We start from the raw sequence: 9,684 nt of genomic DNA on the forward strand, positions 1-9,684 counted from the left end.
AACTTAACAGACTTGCTTTTACTCTTTGTATTCATTCATCATCATTTATTTTTTGTTTTATATATGATTGCAGGAGAAATTGAGCCTCGTTGACGTTCTGTGCGTAAACTCTATTGAAGTATAGTGCTCAATACTTCATGAGTCGTGCGCGCCAATAACCTGCCAATAACTATGTTGAATGGCGAGAGTGATCGAGTACTTTCCCCAATGAGGAGGTGTGTTAGATGTGCCCCTGGTGGCACCTTACTGAAATCATCCTGCCGACATATACGTCTTGCGTTGTACTGTCATGACAGGATTTCAACTCTTTTTATACTCTGTACTCATCCATCAATATGGAGGACTACAAAGGATGGAACTGCTAGAGTTCGAGCCAGGGCTTTTTTTCGCTCAGTTCCTAGACCATGTTCACAGCACTTGAAACCCTTAAACTCTTGTAAATACAAATACAAATCAAATCACTTCCAAATTCATCCATAATATAGTATTTCATGGAGCTAGTGAAAGGAACAGTGAAATAGATCATATCATAAAACCAAAAATTTGGATGATCTTAAGTAATATTCTCTTTTTCTGCAGTCTCTTTCTATGCATGAAAGTGGAATGCAACTCAATTGTAAAGATTAGAAAAGAGAGAAAAAAAAAGGAGAAAAGGACTTCTTTTGTTATGTATCTTTTCTGCCTGACCTTTTTCAACAAACTCAATTAAAAAAATTAAACACTATCATCCGCGTGATGTTAAAAGTTCATCTGTCAGTTTTGGACACTAATACTGTAATCATTAATTGAACACATGAAGGAGTGAAGTTACTTTTCTAATTAAAGTTCTTCCAACACTGCTGATTTCTAGTTTTAAAATTAAATCAATATCAAGTTCAATTGTTGTGAAATCTTCTTTACATAACAGGAATATGAATTGGCAGTTCAATTTAGCCAACCACCAATGAATCAATGGGGGAGGAGCGAAGCCTTGTTTCAATATTCAATATCCGGGTATAGATATATCCAGTTTCTTCTCTTTTTTCTTTTCTTGTTTTACTTTCAATTTAAGTTAAAATTATATATAAAAATTTAAAATTTTAATACTTGTCATAAATACTCGCCTATCTTAAATCAAGCATTGCCGATAACTATCGACGGCTACTCAAATTATAGATTGTCCTAATGGGCTATTGATTCGGCGTCATATCACACCAATGTTACAAATATTATTATCTACGGTATCAGGTAAAACGGATAATAAAACATCTTAACCTTGCATGAGATAAATTCTATTTATATGTAATATCAACTAAAATTATTAAAAAATTAAATTTGATTAATTATAAAATGCTTTTATTTTTTTTAAGATTTTTGTTTAATTTATAAAATATTATATATTTTAATCAATTTAAGCCTATTAGCAATTTACTTTTTATTTCATTACCATCTCTAAGTAATAATAAAAAAATAAAATCTTAATTTAATCCTTAATTGCATGATATAAAAAAGATCTAATGCTAACTTTCCAATAATTGTAATTTTATGTACGTTTTTGTTAATTTATAAATTCATGACTGTAATTTTATTTTTTCAAATTCAATTGATTCATTATCATAACTGATTTGATATAATTTATAAAATAGAATTTTGTTATTGAAATCATAGAAATTAATAAAAGTGTATAAAAAATACATACTGCAAATAAAAATAAAATGGTATAGATGTATAATTTGTAAAGAAATAATGTGACAACAAATCTTAGAGGGAATAAAAGAAAAAAATCTGTAATTTGAACATTTATTTTTTATATTTTCTTATAATTAAAAAAAAATGAACCTTAAGGTTTAGGAATTAATCACGTAGCCAATACTTTTTGTTTTTCTACTATAAAATGTTGAAAATTAAAAATCACTTTTATAGTAAAGAAATTTATAATCAAATTTATTAATTGCAAAAATTAACAAAAGAAAATATAAAATTTTAATTATATACGTAATTAAAATTGATATTTATTTATTAATTATATCTTATAATATATACTTAATGTTATTTTAACTAGTTGTTTAAGTTACTGATTATTTATTAAATAATTAAAATTTAAATTAACAAATCTAACCATTAAAAATAAATATGATACTGATATCACCTTGACGCCCAATAATGAGTTAACCTCGAAAATGCAGGAGTTGGGAATACCGCACGGGGAAGGGCACTGCGTGATAACTCTAAGCTCTAAAACCACAACAATTGACATATGATATTTAGAAAACTCTAAACCCTTCACAATTGTCCAGTTTTATATTTGTGTTACAACAATCAATTCTTCATATTTTAAAACTATTTTACACCAGGAGAGAAACTGCTCTAGAAGAAAGAAAAAAAAAAAAAAAAGAGTAGGATCCAAGGTTTTCCAATTCAAAAGAAATTTTAAAAATAAATACCAATATATACAATACAACTTTATTAAAATAATAACAAGTCCTTTAAAGAATATAACACAATTACTCCCTCAATTTCTTTTTATTTTATAATTCTTAGTGTTGCATAAGAATTAAGATATTATTTTTTAAGAAAGAAAAAAAAAATGACTAAACCATCCTCTTCTTTCTTTAATATAAGCACTTGGACCAAATACGTTAATTTAATAAGGATAGAACTGAAATTATTAATAAGAATAGGACTGGAAAGGAAAGATTTAACTCTTATTGGGATTCTAAAATAATACATAATTTTTGAAATAAATTCTTCAAAAAACGTCACTTAAATTTTACACTTTGGTCCCATCAAAATTTAAATTCAATTCCATCCCGCTGACATCGATTGAGAGTAGAAAGAAGTTTACCTCACATACCATCCCCCTCTTAAAAATTAATTACAAAGTTGTAAGACTATAAATTGAAGAAATGGATAACAAGTTAATTACGTTAGTTAATATACAATTCCAGTTGAAAAGAACAAAAATTTATCTATTTATTGCTTTGTGCTATAAATAATAATAAAATTATTATTAACAATAATAATAAATAATATCTCAATTTCAATATTAAATAATGACCGTTCAAACAATATATGGTGGTTATAAGTCTACAACATTTATTTCATGTTATTTAAAAAAATTATACACGTTTATAATACTATTTATAAAGTGTTACAAAATTTAGATCTCATTTTATTTTATATTATTTAATTTTTTTTATGTCTATATAGAAATAATTTTTAACTAATTATAAAAAAATTTATTTTAATTCGAGTCAATTGTAAATATAAATAAATTATATATTATAATAAGATAAATTTATTGAGTCCCAACTTAATAAAATATTCCTTTATATGCTAATATTTATATTTTTTTTAAATATATATTTTATTATATTTTATCTTTATCATATCATTACTTTATCTTTTATATTTTATTTGTATAACGTGATAAAATAATAATGTCTCTTATATCTAATTATTGTTATTTTACCAATAAAGCTAAAAGTATTAAATTAAAAAAGTATTTTAATATTTAAATTTGTATTAAATTATAATATTTTTACAATAATAAATGTTTAAATATATGGCTATACTAACAAACTTTGTGAAGTCAAATGACCTATGATATAAAGAAATTACGAATTTAACTCTTAGTAATACCTATTTTTACACGTTAATTTATTGTTTTTAATCAACTGAATAAGTGGATCAGTCTTACCGAATTTAAATACAGGAATTAAAATTTTTAAACTCATTTTATATAAAATAAACATTTTTTAAAAATTTATAAGGCTTAAATTATAATCTCCACTTAATATATAATGTGTTTAAATAAGATATTTTTGCACATCTAGGACAAAAAGAAGCCTATTTTTAAATCTTGAATTATTAGATAATCCAAGAACATAGTTATCAACTCTTTTATTGTCCTTTTATCGTTATCAAATTTTTTATTTCCTTTTTGTGCCTTTAAAAATGTCTAAAAAAAAAATTTATATAAAAAGGTTTGTTGGTTACAACTTCCTTTCTTTTATATCAGAGAGTCTCATTGTATTATATAATTATTCTATCTATAAATTATTTTTAATGTCCAAATATACTATATGTTATTAGTAAAAAAATAATGCTATAAGAATTAAGATTTATATTAAATTATTAAATACTAATACAATATTGGTAGAAATTCTTACATTTAGAATTAGAAGTACCTTTGAACTCTTTTTATTTTTTGTTGGATTAATTTATCATACAATAAGAATAAAAAATAAGTGTAAAATACAAGTGACCCACTAAAAATTTACATATCTTTTAACACTAATAATTAACACATACAAATTATATCTCTAATTAAAAAAATATTAAATTAAAACAGTTTAACTTTTAACACACTCTTAGTCATATATCTCAATACTAACAGATTATATATATAAAAAGCAAAATATGTATATACCCAGCTTAAATAGCATACTGTAGTTACATGTAAACAAAACATATTCACGAGTTAAATACAAAACTGTTTGCAGAAAGCATACGTCGAAGCACGCAAACTGTTTGACATAAATACCCAGAAAAGACACCCATTAAACTTTGGCATTATTACAGGGCTATTCGTCAGATTGTCAAAAAGTTCTTGACGATTCTGAAGATTATTCTGGGCGAAAATCCTTTTTTTCTTTTTTTTTTTTCTGTAATTTCTGTAACAAAAAAATATATAAAACAAAAGAGGAAATAAATCGAGAAACCCTTTAACACTTATTCCTTGGTTTCCAGGAAAATGAAACCAGAATTGATGTGGAGACCTACCATTTTTGAAAATGAAACGAAGCCCACAGCAAAGCAAAGCGGCATCGCTTTCCTATATTGCTGGCTTTTTCCAACAACTGGAGAAATTAATAATAAGAAAACTCTTCCTTCTTCTTCCTTTTTCTCTTCAATTATAAATGAGAAATTAATTATAGTACCTTTAGAAAAAGAAAAAAGAAAACAAAAAAAAACTTATACTACAAGTTGATTTTTATAATAATTGAGTGGACCATGCCCCAAACCAACGGGTCGTTCACTTCCTACTTGCTCCAACTCAAGAATGAGAAATGTCTTCACTCTCTTCATTACGTCCCTATCAATTTCTCCTTTCTACATTGACAAATTGGTCCCTATAAGAAGTGTCCATGGAAAATGAAAAGAAAAACAACAAAAGGAAAAATGACTTTCAAGGCTTCTCTTTTTCTTTTTCTTTTTCTTTTTCTGAAAAAACAAAATCTCAAGAACCACATATCTAAATCTGTTGGAGAGGAAGAAGTCTGTACTCCCAGGATTCTTGAAAAATACAAAATTGAAGTTAAACAGTGAGAAAGATGTTTTTGATCAGGAGAGTCGACATACTCTCATAAAATTTGAAAAGTAAGCATATATTTAATAGTAATTACAAAGGACTTTTTAAAAATTATCGAATATTCAATACGAGTTTTTATAAATTTTTTTAAAATATGTAAAAGTTAATAAATATTTAAATATAATTTTATAAAGTTTATATAAATAAATCAGTATTTAAAAGGTCGTCGATTGTTATAAATAGATTTTTGTATATATTTTGATACTGAAAAATATTTTGATTTACTTTAAAAATTAATTAATTTTTTAGTGTTTATATTAAAATTATTCTTTTTTTTTTATTTTATGTGCATTTTTAGTTGATATATATTTGATCGTTATTTGGCAAAATAAATATAGCAAAGGGGATTAGCGTTTTAAGTTTTGAATTTTAAATTTTAAATTTTAAATTGACATGGCGAGCGACGTTAAGGTGAGTGAATTTTAGGTGGTTTATTTTTTCCTTTTCTTTTCTTTAGGGGCTATAAGTTAATTAGTTGATAGATGTAGAATTTAATGCGAAGAAAGCTGTAACACAAACTAGGTGATTAGATGGGTCTCACTAAGGTTACAGGATGGTTACACTTGTTAAACGACATGTCATTATTTTATAGTTTATCAAAACGAAAAGGACGCCGCTGGAGAAAGTCTTTGATTAATTAAAATATGGACATTGTCACCCCCAAAGTACAAAAATTTCCTGAGAATCAAATCGCACTTTATTTCTACTTTTTGTGATTACATTTTTATTTCTTTTTCCTAAGTCGGTGATTTTATATATATATATATATATATATAATATAAATTTTTAATTCAGCAGGACAAATTTCGCTCTTCTTCCTAAATCCTAAACCCTAATTTTGATGATTTACTAGCATAACATTTTTAATAAATTTAATTTATATGTTGTTAGGTATATTTTAAGATATATTAACTCACACCGCAAGTAATTAGCAAATGACGAGAAAGATTTTTTAAATTTTATATTTAAAAAATAAAAAAAAATTGAAAAAATTCGTATTCAGAAAATCCATAAACATTTCATACAACTAAAAGGTAAATGAAAGAGTTGATTAGATTTATAGATTTTCTTCCAGAAAATTCATCAAAGAAAAAGGAACATTTCTTAAAGAGACTATTGGAGTGTGCAGGGAGAGCAGCAGTAGGGCTGTGGTTGTTTCTCAAATAGAATCTGCAAATAGGGACCCTACCCTTTTATTAAGCTCGTTCAACAATTACCCCATCACGGCATTTAATTAACCTACCTGCCGCACAAGCACATAATAAATAAATAAATATATATTTAATTCTCTTTTTCTAATATTTTTTAATTTAAATTTGTGTCTAAAATAACAGTCTACCCATATTATAACTAGTTTAATTATACATATTTTTAATTTAGATTTTAAATAAAAGAATATAATCTAAATCTTTTTTTAGCTCGTGATAAATTTACTTTTTATAAGTTTGATTTATATAATAATTAATAATTAATAATAATAATTTAAGATAAATCAATAAAACTCCTTTCTAAAATAATAGTATGCAATCCTTTGTCAATTAAAATTTAGTTAGTTAAATTGTTCTTTCTTTTTTAAAAGATTTCAATACGCTATTAATTACATGTATAGTGATAATAATAATAAATAAATAAAAAATAGAATTTTATAAGGTACAACTTAGCCCATACTTTGAAGAAAATAAAGTTTTTGTTTTGCCTGGCAGTTGCCTCCATTATAATTAGATTTTCTAGATCCAAATGTGTTGAAGATAATAATATAAGCATTTATACTTCCAAACCAAACCACAAAAGAAAAGTGTATTGAAGTTGAAACAGTAGTGAAATTAAGACTGAACCAAGTGGTCTGGGATTGGGAATTCACCAACTCTCTCTCTCTCTCTCTCTCTCTCTCTATATCTCATCTTCAATTTGAAATCCCCTTTAAAATTAGAGTCTGGGAATATCAGTAAGATTTGCCCCCCTCCAACACTGCAGATTTTGCCCCCTAACTTCACCCCATAGCCAACCCCTCTTCTTTCATTTCAATTTATTGACTGCACCCGTTTCTTCCCAACTGCTTTTCTCATTCTAAATTAATTGCTTTTCTTTTCTTTTTTAAAGAAATTGGATGCAGTATGAGAAATATATATATATATATATATAAGTTTCAAGTTTTAAATCATTATTTACTTTAATACAAATGAAAGAAATAAATATAATTGAAAATTTGTCAATAGCTCGTGGATTGAAAGTCTAAAACAATTTAAACTACTCAAATGTAGCTCAATTTTGGAATAAATAAGCCACATTTTATTGTATTAATATTTATTTATTTGGATAAAATAATATTAAACTCTTATAAGCTTTTTTATGGAAGGTTATACATGTAAAATATTACTAAATATTTTATTTTTATATACTTATTTAAATAAATATTATGTTTTAGTTTAATATTATATTTTAAAACGGTATTATCAATTACAATATTAAAATTTTAAAATGTGACCGTTGACTTATAAAACTAGTTCGTCTCTGCTCGCATTTTCTAATATATCAATTATTTATTAAAATTATTTCTAAAAAATAATTATATAATTTAAATTTAATAGCATAACAATAATAATATTGTAATATGGGTGATAATATATTTTAAAAACGTTAACATGATGGTCCAATATAGTAAGGTCAACCCTATTTAAAATTAAATTTTTTAAGGAAAATAATGACTATCACGCAAATATTATTAATTTCATCAACTTAATAAATGCCAGTTAGGAAAACCCCAATTTCAATTCTTTTGCCTCAAAATTATAAATTTTTGGTTTAATACATTTCTGAGTTACTGATACTTTACAATAACAACAAATAAAAGACAAAAATTATATTTGGAATATTTAATAAATTAATTATTCTTTTTACGGGACAGAAAAGGTATTTCGTGAGATCAACGGAAACTATGTTATATACAATTTCCACACAATCAGACCTTATTTGCACGTTACAAATAAAAAAAATATTATAAACCAATAAAACAAATAATTATGAAAATGAAAAGAAAGAAAATCTTTCGATGGGTGTGAGTGTCACGTGTCATAATAGCAAGAGTCTAGGTGGTGCCGTGGTGCAAAAAGAAACAGCACACGTGTACAGCGAATAATCTAAAGTACTGGCAGATTGGGCAGTTGTGGAGGCTGACCGCGATTCACGGGCAGAGCTTGTGGTTGGGGAAACAAAATCCTCGTAACATGAGCTTTGCTTTCTTTAAGACTTTTGTTAGTTATTATGCGCTACTGCTTGCTTTTGTCGTTTTCTTTCTTTTCTCTATTCTCTTAAAATAAAAAATAAAAAATATTTAATTAATTAAAGTAAATTACATTAGAAAAAGATTAATCATAAATTAGCATGATGATCTAGGGTTTAGGGACAGCACACTGCTTGCCATATGCCAAGCAATCTTACTCTCCACAATATGGAGAATCTTCTTAGATACTTAATTGATTAAATCAACTAATTAAGTGTACTTGTTTCCATATGGGGATTTTAATTCTTTATTATGCATGTCCTTAGTTGGCGATTCTTTTATTTTCTGGCCCTTTCTTTTTTCTTTTCTTTTACCAATTCACACCCTGTACTTTCCCTTTATATCTTTTAGTGTCTCTTCTATAAAAGCATTTTAAAATATTTTTTATATAAATTAAACTCTTTATTATAAAGCTATTCAATAAAATAAATTTCTAACACATTCTTTATTAAATAAAAATAGCATCGTAAATACTCTTTAACAATTAAACACTTATATTTATATTTCACCCAAAACAAGCGATGACAATTGAACTCCAATTATTTGAGATTTTTTTATTATTCATTGTAATTCCTTATATCTAATTTGAACGATGGAACTTTATTTTTAATTTCATAAGTCATATGCTAATTTAATAACGTTTTCCAACTTTTTCTTATCCTTTTCAAAAGAATAATCAAATGAAAAAACTATTCCTAATCTTTTAATTTTGTTTTGTTTAACATCTTATTTTGTACCTCCCCTTTATGGTCTATCATTTTGCTGCATTTTCATTTCTTAACACTCCAAATCACTTCTCAATTATAAAAGTTTTCATTTAAAAGACCCTACTCTTTATTGAAGTATTTTCAATTAGCAATAAATAATTAAGAACATTAGAGAAAATTTATATTTTCTCTTTATGCCCATCATTTTTTTTTTCAAATGTTAGAAAGACGTGTTGATGATTCTTAACTCATCTCATACAAAGACGTGTTGCTCCAATTATGTTGATAGACATATTTAATCTTGTAATTTATAAAAGCAAAATTACAAATTATTGATGACAATA

Source organism: Ricinus communis, chromosome 5, assembly GCF_019578655.1.
Source record: "Ricinus communis isolate WT05 ecotype wild-type chromosome 5, ASM1957865v1, whole genome shotgun sequence".
Lineage (NCBI taxonomy): Eukaryota > Viridiplantae > Streptophyta > Magnoliopsida > Malpighiales > Euphorbiaceae > Ricinus > Ricinus communis.